This window comes from Propithecus coquereli, unplaced genomic scaffold (assembly GCF_000956105.1).
Source record: "Propithecus coquereli isolate 6110/MARCELLA unplaced genomic scaffold, Pcoq_1.0 Scaffold24, whole genome shotgun sequence".
Classification (NCBI taxonomy): Eukaryota; Metazoa; Chordata; class Mammalia; order Primates; family Indriidae; genus Propithecus; species Propithecus coquereli.
This window is the reverse complement of record NW_012147952.1, coordinates 6523815-6538554: the sequence shown is the minus strand read 5'-3', so window position 1 is coordinate 6538554 and position 14740 is coordinate 6523815. Positions and strand designations below refer to the sequence as shown.

The 14740-nt window shown below is 37.4% G+C and overlaps 1 protein-coding gene across 1 annotated transcript in view; it reads right to left on the bottom strand.

Annotated features, from left to right (window-relative positions):
* Positions 1–14740, bottom strand: part of MEI4 (meiosis-specific 4 homolog (S. cerevisiae)) — an 83147-nt gene that overhangs the window by 63921 nt on the left and 4486 nt on the right. The gene's annotated exons all lie outside the window — the stretch shown is intronic.

Below are 14740 nucleotides of genomic sequence, written 5' to 3'. Positions count from 1 at the left end.
TTGTGTGATACTATGAACAGGGTTTAAGCCTTATCTCTCTTTATTCTCCCACTGTTTGTACCCTATAGATACTGAATAAAAGGGACCGAATAAATGAACAAAAGAATTTCTCTAAAGGAAAAGACTTAGTAGGGAATATCAAGAGTTTATAAAAACTATCTCTTTTTGGATTCCACTATTTATGGGGCAAAAACTTACAGTATAGGTAAAAAGAATAGTCCTAACTCCATCTCCTACCAAACAGAGAGTGTAAGGTTGGAAGACAGATACTTAAACTGTGATGCCAATATCACAGCCTATAGAAAAATGTCAAAGCCATGAAGATATATAGAGTGAACCAATGAATCCACCTGCATAACTTCAATTTATCATGAAGAACTGGTTAAAACAATAGAATTACGGAAGCCAGCAATAAACCCAATTATGTGTCCCCCCAATACTACTGCATGCCAAACCACAGAACTCTCTCCACAATCTAGCCTCAACTACCTTTCCTGCTGAGATCCCATAGATCTCCAATCTCTCCTTGAACATGCCTCTTTTCAAGAGAATTTATCAGATTTTATTTCCCCGCAAGCCACTGAAGCCACTGCTTTGACCTCAGCCGTTGGCCACAGAGATCCAATTGCTCACATCTATGTTCCTGGGATGTTATCTTCAGGCTAGCTTAGCACCCTGAGCCTCTCCTACTAGGCAACTGAGGTTGACACTCATTTCTACCAGATGTGTCCTCTTTGTTCTCTTTATCAAAAACCAGATGCACTGAGATCTTTTACCTCGTGCAATATTTCCCTAACTTACATCATCTTAAGGGGAAAATACTAAAATTAAGTATTCCTAAACACAGGCATTCAGTGTTTCAAAGGGAGGGTTCCAAGAACTCATCTTTCAAATAAACATTTCAGGGGATTCTCTTATCTCTCCTTATTCTCTACATTGTTTATACTGTATATATAATGAATAAAAAGGGGGTAATTGAGAAAGTCTCAAAAGAACAGCTTTGCTCTATTCTCACACTCATTCATTCAGCTCGCTTTACCTGTTTCTTGCTAGACTCAAGGCCTCTAAGTTATAAGAACTTATAATGAAAGATCTTACACCTCTGATTTCATCCTTGCCTCCACATTAGAGTGACTTAGGTTTTTTTAAAACACCAATACTAGCCCATACCCCATGCCAAATATATCAGAATCTTTGGGCACAGAACCCAGACACTGAAAGTTTTAAAGCTCCTAGGTGATTCCAGTGTGAGAACCACTATTTTAATACTAATTTAAGTTTACTCTGCTATTCTTTGGATAGCAGAGAAATGGGCTATGCCCCATTTATGCCATCTCCATGCTCACCTTAACTCCCAGAATGTCTTCCTACTTCCTACGAGTTCATGTTAATTTGTTTAATTTTTCAAAGTTCATCTGGCACTCTGCTCTCTTTTCAGGGCTTGCCTTTACCACTTACTTTCTATTTTGCAAAAAAAAGAGAACCTTATATAGTCTAACTGTCCTGTCTCACCTTATCCTAAGCCATTATTACCTCCCTATGGACCACAGCCCAGGACTAGTACCCACAAGTCCTGTTTCTATTCTCACTTACAACCCATTCTTCACACAGCAGCCACAAGAAGTTTAAACCTCTGATTAATGCTTACAAAGGATTCCCATTGTACTGAAGGTCCTGCCCACTGAAACAAGCCCTGCCTAAGCTATGCCCTTGCCTTTTCTATGGCCTCATTCCCTCACCCTCTGTTCCTTACTCTGCTTCACAGCCACACTAGCTTTTCTTCTCACTGCATGTTCCTGCCTCCCCTCAGGGCCACTTGGATGACTCCACTTCTTCAGGAGTTAGCGCGAACACTCGCTTCTGAATGAGGCTTACTGACTATCCAGTCTAAATTAGCAGCCCTGCCCCATCCCCCGCAGGTACTCCATCACTTCAACCTGGTTTATCTTCTTCATAGCTTTTAATACTCTCAGAAATCTTCTTGCCAATGGGTTTACTTCTTAATATCTATCTCCTCCATGGGAATATAAACTCTATTACTTCCGTCTTGTTCGACACTAGACCTCCATAAATCAATGTGTTTTGGTTGAATAAAGAAATGAATCAATAAATCAATGAACAAATGAACGTGAATATAACCTAAGACAAAACTACGCATATCACATGTGGAACCTTCACATGTGACTTTTTCAGGAGATCATGCCTCTTTAACCAGACCATAAGCTCCCAATGGACAGTAAGTAGACTTTTTCTTCTTTTTCCTTTTCCATTCTTGAGAGTCAACCACAGTACTGATCCAACATCATGCATTTAAGTACCTGTTAATCATTTTGGCTATTTTAGAATATCCTCAGTATTGCAATGAATTTTTTTAACTTTTAGTTACCTGTAATCCTCTAACCTGTAAACATTGCCTAAATTATATGTTTACTATACCACAGCTATATAGTATAGCACAAGAAGTATCCAATTTTAATTCACCTTTCAATTCCATTCTCTGAATCACATCCATCTATTAGGTATCAATCAACTTGTAAATCTACAATTATAGGTTTTGCTTGTACGTGGCCACTGGTTTACCTGATTGGAGCCAAGAACATTTTTGTCTAGCTTATGTACATCTGTTTAGATCAAACAGATAGCAATCTCAATCAGGAAACTCCTACAGAGATGCCCCAAGCCTGAGCTGTATCTCTAGGGATAAGACCTTACTCTGACCAGAATATTTTTTAAAGCCTGCCTTATACAGGCTTATGTTTTATGGGTTCTGGCTTCAAGATTTTATTTTTTTACATCTGACAGATCAAAACAAGTCCATGAAATGTAGGCTTTGTTTAAAAGCTATCGAAATGTTCACTGTGCAAGACTAGAATCAATTTTTTTCTAAAACCATACTGACAATCACAGATACCATGGAGATTGCTTTCTATGAAAGAGAGGAAAAGGAATCACAAAATTCAGATAGCCATGCTTATCACTGTATTTTACTAGCATTCCTTAAAATATGATCACACTGGGCAACACTACTTTCCAATCTCCATTTCTTATTTGTTTTGGAATCAATAAGTGTTCAGACTTTCCCCAGGTAACCGCTAAACATACATCTTCAAATAACTTAGGCTTCAAATAACTTAGGAAATAATCTAGCAGTCCTAGGATACATAAAACATTCATAAAATCCCCTTTAATCTTCACTTCTGGTGACTAATAGTAGTCTTTCTCCCAAATGCTGAAGATTGTAATATAAGCCATACTATACACTAGTCATTCTATTAGTGCCTTTCAGGGTCTTGATATATTTACCTATTGTCCTCCTGGGGTGCTGGGAGTTCCTTAAGTTCTGTTGATCCAGATTGGGATACTCTGTTCCGACCCTCATTGACCCTGAAGGGCTCAGAATCACCATGCTCGTCTTAGAGATCCTCTCCCTTTTACATGGAGGTGTAATCCCAAGAGAAGTCTGATGACAGATCTTGCAAGTACCAAAAAGAAATTATAAAATGTTGGCTCATTAAATACATGTCCCCTTTCTCTCCCAAAATGTGGAATATTTTTAGATGTTAAAAACAAATAGCATGTGCATACATCACTGTTGGATAAAAAGTTCTTTCTTTAAACCAATTTCAAAATCTCAAATCCCCTTTGAATACTCCCTTTGTATTTTCTACTACAGCTAGTTGATTATTCAGTAACCTACGTTATTTTTGTTTCAAAATGCACCACACTGGAATCTTTTACTTGCTTGCATCATGGCCCACGCTCTTCTTCTAATCATGCTTAGAATACTGCCATCTTCTCCTACAGGGTTTTTCTGCTGTTAGTTTCTTCCTCTCTCCTACGTCCAACACTCTACTGCTGGATTTCACACCAGCCCTAGTCCATAACCCTTTAATATTTCTCTATTATAATAAAATCCAAACTCCATAAGAACAATCCTATTTTTTGCCCTGGACATACTACATCCAAACCTCAAAATGTTCTTCCCTTCCTGGGTTGTGAAAACCCGTTTGTTGAAGTTCTGTGCTTTCTTCAAGACCCTGCTTATGTGCTCTCTCTTTTCTGAAACATTTCCTAACCTCATGCCCATGGTTCCCTTTCCAATGATATTCTATGAAACTCACTGCCTATCTCATGTGTTTGGGTCTTCCATACATATGCTACTTCTCTCAGCAAAGTTGCCAATGGGCAAGTGACCTCCTGGCCACTTTATTAATAGACAGTTTCTACCTTTCTTGATATCTCATCTCATGCATCCCCTCATTCTCAAACTATTTTCTTCACTTGGTTTATGAGTGATACTACCTTTTCCAAGGATTCTCCTACATAATTAGCCTTTTCTCCTTTCCTTTTGCCAACTTTTATTCTCACCACTGTTTACCATCACCCTTGCCCAAGCTACTCCCCTTTCTTGACCATCCCAGGGCAACAACCCCTTAACTAGTTAACTGGTCTCTGCATATTCACCCTCAACCTTTGAGGGTAATTTATCTCATGCTGGAGCCTGGTGATCTTTCCAATTACAAATCTTATTGTGTCATTCATCTGCTGAAAATATCACCATAATAGATTTGTAAGTATCTATAGCCTCCCTCCGAATGAGGTCTACGCACTGGATTTTTTTCAAGCTCTTCAGGTAATTCTAATGTGCAGCCAAGCTTGAACACCACTCCTCTAGCCATATTCACTAGCCCACCTTGTGTTATTTCTTTAATCTAGAACACTCTCCCACTCCTTCAAAACTCACCTATCTTAACTGACTACTACTCAATCTTCAGATTTTAATTTAAATACTCTTCCTCAAAATTTAAATACTCTTCCTCAAACCTTTTCTAACCTTCTAGATCAGGTCAGATTCTCCTGCTATGGGCTCCCATAGAAACTATTATTATATGTTAACCATCTGCCCTCTGCCTTCAACTGTAAACCCCAAAGAGAAAGCACCGTATCTGCCTTACCAGTGCATCCTAAAGCATTTAACATGGTGCCAGGCACGAGGTAGGTGCTCAGTATAATGAATAACATTATTTAAAAAAGTATTATGATACAATGTGTCCATGTAATAAAACTGCACTTTTACTCCCTAAATCTATAAAAATTTTAAAAAGTATTATGAAAGCTCAAAAATGAAAAGATTATGTCATTATGAAATCACATAGATTATTTTCTTTAAAACCTTACAAAACTATTTGAAAATATTGGTACCAGCCCTAGAAAGAGAGACGATCCAGGAGTAGAAAAAAAATCTGCAATTGGCAAATTTTGAATCTAGGAATTAGATGCCTTTGTTTCACCATGAAATAAAACATTTGAAGGATGACACAATAGCTTATCATATGCCATAAGTATATGAATTACAGGCTTAGTATGACATCCAGAATCATTCACATGCAGCAGCGTGGAGACATAGGCATTTCCATAACTAACATTCTTTTTTTTTAACTATAGTCTATCTGCCAGTAAAACCCCAAATGACAACTCTGTAAAAACATTAGGGCTATGGCCAAAAATCACATTCTTGATTGTACAGAGTCTATTCTCTAACATAAGGGAACACAATTAAATATTCTTATTCTGAAAAAGAAGTACAGCAAAAGAGAGCTCAGTAGTCAATGGTTACACTGTCAATTATGAATAAAATATATTTATGTGAGTAGTAAAAAGGAGAATTCAAAGTCAATATTGTAAAGATACCTTATTTCTAACCAAGCAGAACTCATTTTCACTGTTGTGATGGTCCTGAAAATAAAGTCCATTCTTAGGGTTTCTGGTTTCCATATCTAGTTAAAAACTAGTAAAGCATAGCTTTTAGTATTACGGTTCATTCATCCATCACTCATTGTAAAAACGTACCATTAAAAAATAAAATTAACACACATTTTTTTCCAGAAGAAACCAAACTAATTATATTCTATCTCACCAGAGTAAGTAATTTCACACAGCTTATACTGTATTGAATTTAATTCATCAAATCCATGTTAGGTGTTACAACATAACGACACTGGAATAAAGGCTAAAAAGAGTCAAATGATAAATAAGGCATGTCCTCCTGCCTGAGGAAACCCAGAAAAGAGCATATCAACAACTAACTCTACAGCAAGGCAAAAAGTTATTAGTGTCAAACAGGTCCAGGTGGTACGCTATAGAGGCACAGAGGAATTAGTTCAAATGAGAGAAAAGCCAGAAAGATTTGATATTGTAGGAGTGTTGAGAGATCACAGTGTTCTCATTAGGGAGGTCTTTCATACCAAGAAGGAGCACAGACATGGGCACAGAGGCAGGAGCACTGGCAATAGCTCCAAGAAGGTAGAACTGAAGCAGAGGGCAGGATATAGGGTTGAAAAGAGAGTTTGGATTCAAAATGGAGAGGGCCTTCAATGAAATCTACTCCTAGACAATGGAAATCTATTCAATTCTTTAAAACATGATCTTAACTGTGTCTTAGGAAAAACTGTAGAGGCAAAAAAACGGTGGTAGATGACCTATAGGGGGCTCCTGAAACAGTCAAATAGAAATGATGTTTTACAGATGAGAGAAATCATAGGGCTGTGGAAGGGGAAGAACACTAAAAATTACATAATTGAGAAATCAGATTATAATTTTTTATAACAATATAGAGATGGAATAGAGAATGAAAATCAAGTTCCATTAGTGTAACGCCCAAAATATCTGAATAGTACAGGAGATGAATTTCTAAAAATTTTCTTATCAATTTACTCCCAAGAGAAGCAGACTACCAGACCTGCAACACACTGAGGATCTTCCACCTTTGCTGGTGGACTAGAACTCAAGAATGTGGCAATCATGCTCATTATTCAATTTTACTGCTGGAAGGAGAAAACTCACAACACCCTTAAATCTTTGTCCTTCCTTTCCCACTGATACAATCTGCTAAAACAGCTATATCCAGGTGTTTGCAAGAGAGAATTAAATGATAAAATTCTCAATTCCTTAAAAAAGACAAGAAAGAGAGGAAGGGGAGAAGGAAGGACAAGAAAAGAAAGAAAGGGAAAGGAAAGAAAGAAAGAAAAAAATTTTTAGGTTTTTCTGCTGCCAAGAAATCGATGCAAATTCCCATCAGACTATCACGGCCAAGGGGACAGGAAACTAGTATTTATTTGTTGCCTATGTGACAGGAAGCATCATCCCACACATTCCCCATTAAACCTCAACACTGCTCCCATTATCCTTATCATTGTTATCCTTATCTTGCAGAGAAGAAGAGTGAGTGTCATGAGAGGTAAGTGACTTGCTCAAAAGAACTGAGCTAATGGTAGATCTGAGATTCAATCCAGATTCATCTAACTCCCAAATACACTGCTCTTGACAATAAGCCCTCTGCCTCCAGAATTTGTCTTCAGCAACCCTTTCCCTCCATCAATACCTCCTCTCTCTCTGTTGCTTCTTTCTTCATTCACATATGCATGCTGATTCCCAAATTAATCATTGAGCACCTACTGGGTGCTAAACCTTGACGATGATTGTTCATCGTGTCTTCAAGTGTTTCATATTAAGCACAGTATCCTAGACTTTGCCCTTTTCCTTATTCAAACCTATTGTCAGAATGGACGTTAGAATCATCACTTCCATTTACTTCCAAGATGCTTTCTGGTAAACATAAATCCATGATATTCATGCCATGAAACCTGAGTGTTTACTACCTTCCAGTAAATATAAAAATTCTCATTAGTTGGGGGTGTGGGGGGGGCAGGGAAAGCAGGTACTACAGAATTATATAAAAGATAATGTCCTAATTATTTAAGTAAATTTAACAGATGTTTTAAAAGTTGTTTGTTAACAGCACTAAAATCAGAATTTGTGAATGAAGATAATGCTGCCACAAGATTTTTGTATAATTTTAACTAACATCTTTGCAGTTGTATGTGTGTAAATGTCTATATATGTGTAAATATATATAAAGTATTGTCTTAAATATTTACTTATAAATCATGCAATAAAAAGCACCTCTGAATCATCTGATACAGAATGTCTCAGGAATGTTCCAATGTATTGCCAGGAAGATTTTATAGGTAGCTTATATACAAATCACCTATAACATGAACCAATGGAAGAAATGATACTTGCCCCTTTCTGAAGAGGCATTTTAACTAATCATGGTCTGCTGAGTACTACTATTAATTTAAGAACTCACCACTATAGGAATCATGGCAATGCCATAAGGAGTTCCATTTCAAAAAATATGCTGTAAATTGTTGAATAAGCTACACACTATATAACAAAAAGTAATACTGAAGAAGAGCAGAAATACAACTATTCCCTAATTTTAAAAAGATGTACCTTATGATGATTTTGAGGATGGAGGAATATTTACTCTTACACAATAAAAATAGGAGTTGGAATAAATGCTAGTTTTCACTTTACAATTGCTCACTATTCACTCAAGAAGCCAAAAAAGCCCGACTCCAAACCCAGCCATGCCACCAGTGTATCTGAATGTGCAAAAAGACAACTCCAGCTGCCCACAGACCCACTATCCCCTCAACAGTGTCATCCATGCTCTCAAATCTCACAATTTGGGTAGGAAAATATACAGTCAGATGTGTCCCCCACAAAGGGACCATGGGTCTTCCATGCCTTTTTCCCAGCTTTATTAAGGTATAATTGACAAAAATTGTATACATTTTCAGCACACATGATGTTTTGATATATGTATACACTGTGAAGTGATTAAATCAAGCTAATCGACATATCCATCACCTCACATATTTAGCATTTTTTGTGGGGTGAACATTTAATTTCTACTTTCTTAGCAATTTTCATGCATACGATACATTAACTATAGACTATGCTGTACAATAGATGCCCATAATTTATTCATCCTAAGTGAAACCCTTTAACCAACACCTGACCCTTCCCTCCCTATCCTCAGCCCCTGAAAGACAAATACCACATGATCTCAAATATATGTGGAATCTAAAAATGTTGACCTCATAGAAGCAGAGCATAGACTGGTAGTTACATTCCTTCTAACAAAGAACTGTGGTGTACTTCAGAGAATATCCCAGTAAAATAAAGAGATTAAAACAAGGTGAGATTAATAATGAAAACTGGCAATAAGAGCATTGGGGTTGAATACAGAAAATAAAAGTTCACCTTAAACCAGTGGTTCTCAGTCTTGACTGTATTTTGGAATAACCCAAGCACCGTGTAAGAACACTGATGTCTTGGTCCAAACCCTAGAATTCTGATGCTATTGGTCTGGGATGTTCCTGGGCACCAGGACTTTTAATAGCTCCCCAGGTGATTGTAATAGAGAGGCAGGATTAAGAGCCACTGCCTGGAACTCTAGCCATATGTTTACCAACACTAAAGAGGCAAAGATTTTCGGAAAGTTTTTTTTAAAAAATAAACTTTAAAAATTAAAGTTGCAAATCTCATTAGTGGTACTTTTTTTTTTTCATACCTACGGGAACTCCTCACCACCAACACAGACCTACAGGTACGAAAGGCCTACGTTCATATGGCACTTACTGTTAAAAAGTTACTTGAGAACCTAAGTTTGTCACCACTGTATTCACCTGCACAACTATGCACAGACATAGCACTTCTTAAAAGAGACATTTCAGAGGGACTGGAAAAGTACAGATCACTGAGGTACACAGTTCTCTGGGTCCAGCTCCTGCTGTACCTCTCGCCCTGTCAGACATGAGAGAGCTGCGCAGCCACACAAAGCAGCCCACCAGCATGGACTTGACCTACTTTGGACAAACTCCTGTTTGGAAATTACAGATATGATGAGATGCCTTGTGGTTCACAGAATAAAAAATAATCAGAAGAGGATAAACACTTCATAAAAACACACAGGTAGAAATAACTTTGGCAGTATTAAGAGCACAATTATTAACAAATTTAAGTATTAAAATATGCAAAATGCCATCTAGTTTGTATAAACTGGGTCAAAGGATAAGTTGATTCTGTCAAAAATATTGTTTCACAGAAAGGAATGAACAAATTATACTAAATTCCAGGAGAAAAAGTATTTGTTATTAGAATAACAAAGCACACACATCCTCAGCAATGACTCTTTGAGGTATTTAATCATCACGTTAATGCTAATAAATGTTCATAAGCAATTTAAAGTTAAAAATTCATGTACACATTGTGTCTAAAATGGGAGATTTGAGTGAAAAGAGCACCAATTACCAGCAGTATGAGAAAAATGTCGTAATTCTCCTCCTTGTGATGGGTGAGGGCTAACACCCAAATCATAGAAAAGAGCTGATGCGGATGCTGCCTACACTGGGCCTCCCTCCACAGATAATCATTCCCAAACACCGTACTTCCCTACTGCTTTAGCACCACTTCTACCGACACATGCACTCTGTCTGCATATTCTACTTAGGATTTCACTCAAATTCATTTTATATTAAGGTTAGCTATTTTAGCTTTCAGTACGACCTGGAACACAATGCAAGTATGTGTGTTTATAGTTCCACATGCATGGTATGAAGCTTTGTTTACAAGTTAAATTTGTTCTGTCTTATTGCCTGCAACATGCTAACATTCATTTATAATATGTTTCTCTTTAGCTATGTTAATTTATGTGCTCTTTTAAGGACTGTACCATAGTATAATCAAAATTTAAGATTTTCTACCGATTTCTAGTATACTAAATTTCCTATCCAAAATGTTTCCCGTACAAGATGTCTTTAAAATTACTTGAAATTGCCATGAGAAAAGGGATTTTTTTTCCCTACAAAAAACAAAACAAAAAGCCTGTCTTATACAACTTACATATGGGTGTTTATTAAGAAGGGAGGAGGGCAGTAAGGATGGAACGGAAGAGAAACGAAGAAGAGAGAAATTCTCCTAGAACAAGAATCAACAATACCAAATCTTTAGATTCTTATGATGTTTTCATACATATTTCACTGAATAGTATGGAACAGTAAGTATCAAACATACTTGTTAGGGTTCTGTTAATTTTACTGTTTTCGTTTGTTTGTTTTCTCTCATTTCTGCTACTCAGCTCTATCAGTCTCTAAATAAACACTTTTTTAATTCTTTGATTACTGGGGGCCAAATATTATTAGTTGGTATTGAGAAATCTTTCAAAGGCTAGCCTACAAATCCTTCTTAATTTATTACACTCAGATGTTATGCATAGAGAATGATTAGGTTTCTACTGACCCTTTTCTGGTTAAATTTTTTATTATCCTCCCTGAGCATAAAATTCACTTTTATTTGTTTAAAACAGTGGTTTTCAAACTTCAATATTCATCAGAATCCCCTGGAAGACCTGTTATGCCAGAAACTGCTGGGCCCCATTCACAGAGTTTATGATTCAATTAAGCGGTGAGGTCTGAGAATCTGCATTTTTATCAACTTCCCACCAGATGCTGATGCAGCCCATAGGGACCTCATTTTGAGAAACACTGATTTAAGAACTACCTTAAAGTACTAGAAAGGCATTATTCTAGGATTCTACAGGAACCTTACTCCATTTACTATCTATTTAACTTTAGATAAGTTACTCAATTCTGCTTTCCTCATTTCTTTATCCATAATCAATTCAAGATGTGGGGATGATTTCTTAGACAAGAATTGAAGCACCATGGAAAGAAATATAAGACTAAAAACCCAAAGGCAGTTGAAAAAAAGAAACAACAGGACCAGGAGACGGATTTCTGAATAAGGGACACTGAGGGAGGAGGAGAAGGTAAGTGAACTTTAAAGGACAGCTCCTTGAAGTATTGTCTGAAATGAACGCAGCAAAAATACAAATAAAGGGGCATCTTTGCCTACCTTCAGAAGAGTCTTAGAAAAAGAAATGCTTGCTTATTCTTGAGGTTCCGGACCAGTCTTTCCACTTGTGCTCTGTATTTCTTCTGAGTTTAAGGCCCTGAGCCACCTATGACTCCTTTGTTATTCTCTTCCTTCTGTAGCTTCCACGGTTTTTCTCTATGCTAATTCCTTCCCATCAGAGCACTAGTGTGCTCTCCCACCACTTGCACTCTTCCCAACCTATCTTATTTTCTTCCCTTCACAGACAAGCCCCTTAAAAAACTTCCACAGTCCCTTGCTAGTCAAATAGCATTGACATCACCTGGAAGCTTATCAGAAATGCAGAATCTCAGACCTCCCCCATTTACCCTGATTATCTGGGTATTGCCTTCTTGCTTTGACAATGGGATTGATATTATACTAAACATTTTCCCCAGCCTAAAGTCCAGAGCTATCTACCTGGATTTTATTCACTGCACATCAAATTTATTCTAATAAAATAAATTTCAGAATGTTTAGGATCCAAATATTAACTCCACAATCTTCATAGTACCTTTGGATTAAGCAGAATCTTAAAATTCAAAAACAGATAAACAGGAGGGCATTTAAAAGACAGATGAAATCTGTAAAAAACTAAATATAATCCTAAAGATAAGGACTATATTAAAATTTGCTACGGGGTCAAACTATTCAAAAAAATCACACTGAGCAAACTAGAAATGCAAAAGTATTTTGAATAGTTTTAGCTTTTGTTGCATTGACAGGAAGCTAACATTGTAATTCTTCATTTATTCTCTTCTGATTAAACTATTAAATACATATGTGGCTCTCTTAAAGGTAAGAATCCTGATAGTCTTCTTACCTTAGTGGGTCTCCTTCCCCTGAATGCTGGATCTTGCTCTCTGTTTCCTACTTCCCACTGCTACAGGGGCTTGGCAGATCTCCAGAAACTGCAGATTAGCAAGGCCATTTTGTTCCAAGTATTAACGCTCACATAGACCATGTCTAAACTTATTTATCCAACAAATATCCACCCATCAACCCCTCCTTAACAGGCACTGTGCTAACTATAGGAATACAGTGGTGATGAAAATAGACACAATCCCTGCAAGCATGGAATTTAGGTCCTACAGGGAAAGCAGAGTGCTTACGCAATTGTAATTTAGCTCACTTTTGCTGTGAAAAGAACAGAATATTATGGGGACCCACAGCAGGAAGACCTAATCTAGTCTAGGGAGGTCGTCTGCAAAGGCAGAAAGGATATTAAAACTGCATCAGAAAACAATACTACACAGCTAGACCAAAAGAAGGGAAGATTATATCCTACAGAGAGAAACAATGTGTAAAATCCTAGAGCTAAGTGAGAACAAGGTAGATTTAAGGGATGGAAATTTAGTGTGTCACAGTGCAGAATGTGAAGAACATAGCAGTGAGAAGTTGGGCTGGAGAAGTAAGCAAGCACCAAATTCTGGTGAATATTATAGTCCAGTTTAAGGCCTCTGGACTTTATACTACAATAAATGAGATGACTTGAGACTGGGCTGCAATCTAGACTGTAAAGCAGCAAGATTACAACTAAAGACAGCTAAAGACTTACAGTCTAAATGGGATAAATAAAGTGAGACCAAGGAAGCGGCACTGGGAATGGAGAGAAGTGCAGAGGTTCTACAGGTACATAGAAAGTAAAGTCCTCCTAATTTGGGGATTATCTGAACATCCAACATACTTTCCTGGAACCCAGCCTAGGCAAAGAAGATGGCTGTACCATGCAATGAGATTCAGAGCCTGGTACTAGGAAGAGATTTGGGAAGAATGAAGATTTCTATTGGGAATCCTGCGTATTGAGGAATGCCCACCCCTAGGCCCAGCCTCTGAAGCCCCATAGCTTCTTTCAGCCCCAGTTCCTGGTACCAGTACTTGTTTGGCCCTTCTAACTCTTTATCTCTGCATATCATTCCTACCAGAGCCAGCTCCTATTATGATAATTAAGGTATTCACATTTCTAAATTATGGCTTTGTCATTATTAAAGCCATTTCATATTATGAGCTTTTTTAATCTTTAATTTCTTTGTATGTTGACTATCTCTAATATTGAAAGATTAATTCAATTTTATATAATGAGTAAAATGTATCTAATATATAATCACAAATTTACTTTAAATTATTATAGAGCCTCTCATTAGAATCCCTATTAAGGATGCATCCTCTTATAGTTTATGTACATTATGCTTATATGTTTGAAGTCAACTGAAAATTTAAGCAAATTTTCATCTTTATTGTATCTGGAAATATATATTATGAAAGCTTATATGAAAACTGAGAATAAAATGCTTATGCATTAATTTTGCATGCTCTTTCGGCATCTGTAAAAGAGTAAATGCCACAATTTATAAATGCCGAGCTTCACAGTTATGTCAGTAGGTCAGCTGTTCTTAATGTTTCGTCAGTACATGGTCTGGAACAGGATGAGAAGAACAAAGAGATAGGACAGAGGCTGAGAGGGCTGGGGCCAGGAAAATGGCAGGCAGGAGACTTAGGCAAGCTCCACCCTGGGTCTGGCAGGGTGCGAGCGAGGTGGCTGTGATATCCGGCTCCTCTTCTGTTCCCTTGTGGCCACCAATCTAGCTAAAAACTCTTTCCTCAATCCAGATTCACACAGGATAAGAAACAGGAATTGAGCACTGAGGATTCAATCCCCCGGGTAAAAGGCAGTAAAGAAGGGTGAGGGACAAGCTTAAGTAAGGTCAGCTAGAAGGCACGGGATGCTCCCAAAGCATCTGATTGGGTTGGTTGTTTCCCAGGACCCACAACTGAGAAGAGCTAAGTTCAACCATAACTAATGGTTGTATTGTATTGCCCTGCATACTGCCCCACCCTCCACCACCACCCCAAGCACTCTATACAAGTGTTCAATGAACATTTACTAAATAAACATGTAAAGCAATGGATTAATTTGATTTCCCCTTACTGTCTTTTCTCTCTTAGCCAATTGCTTATC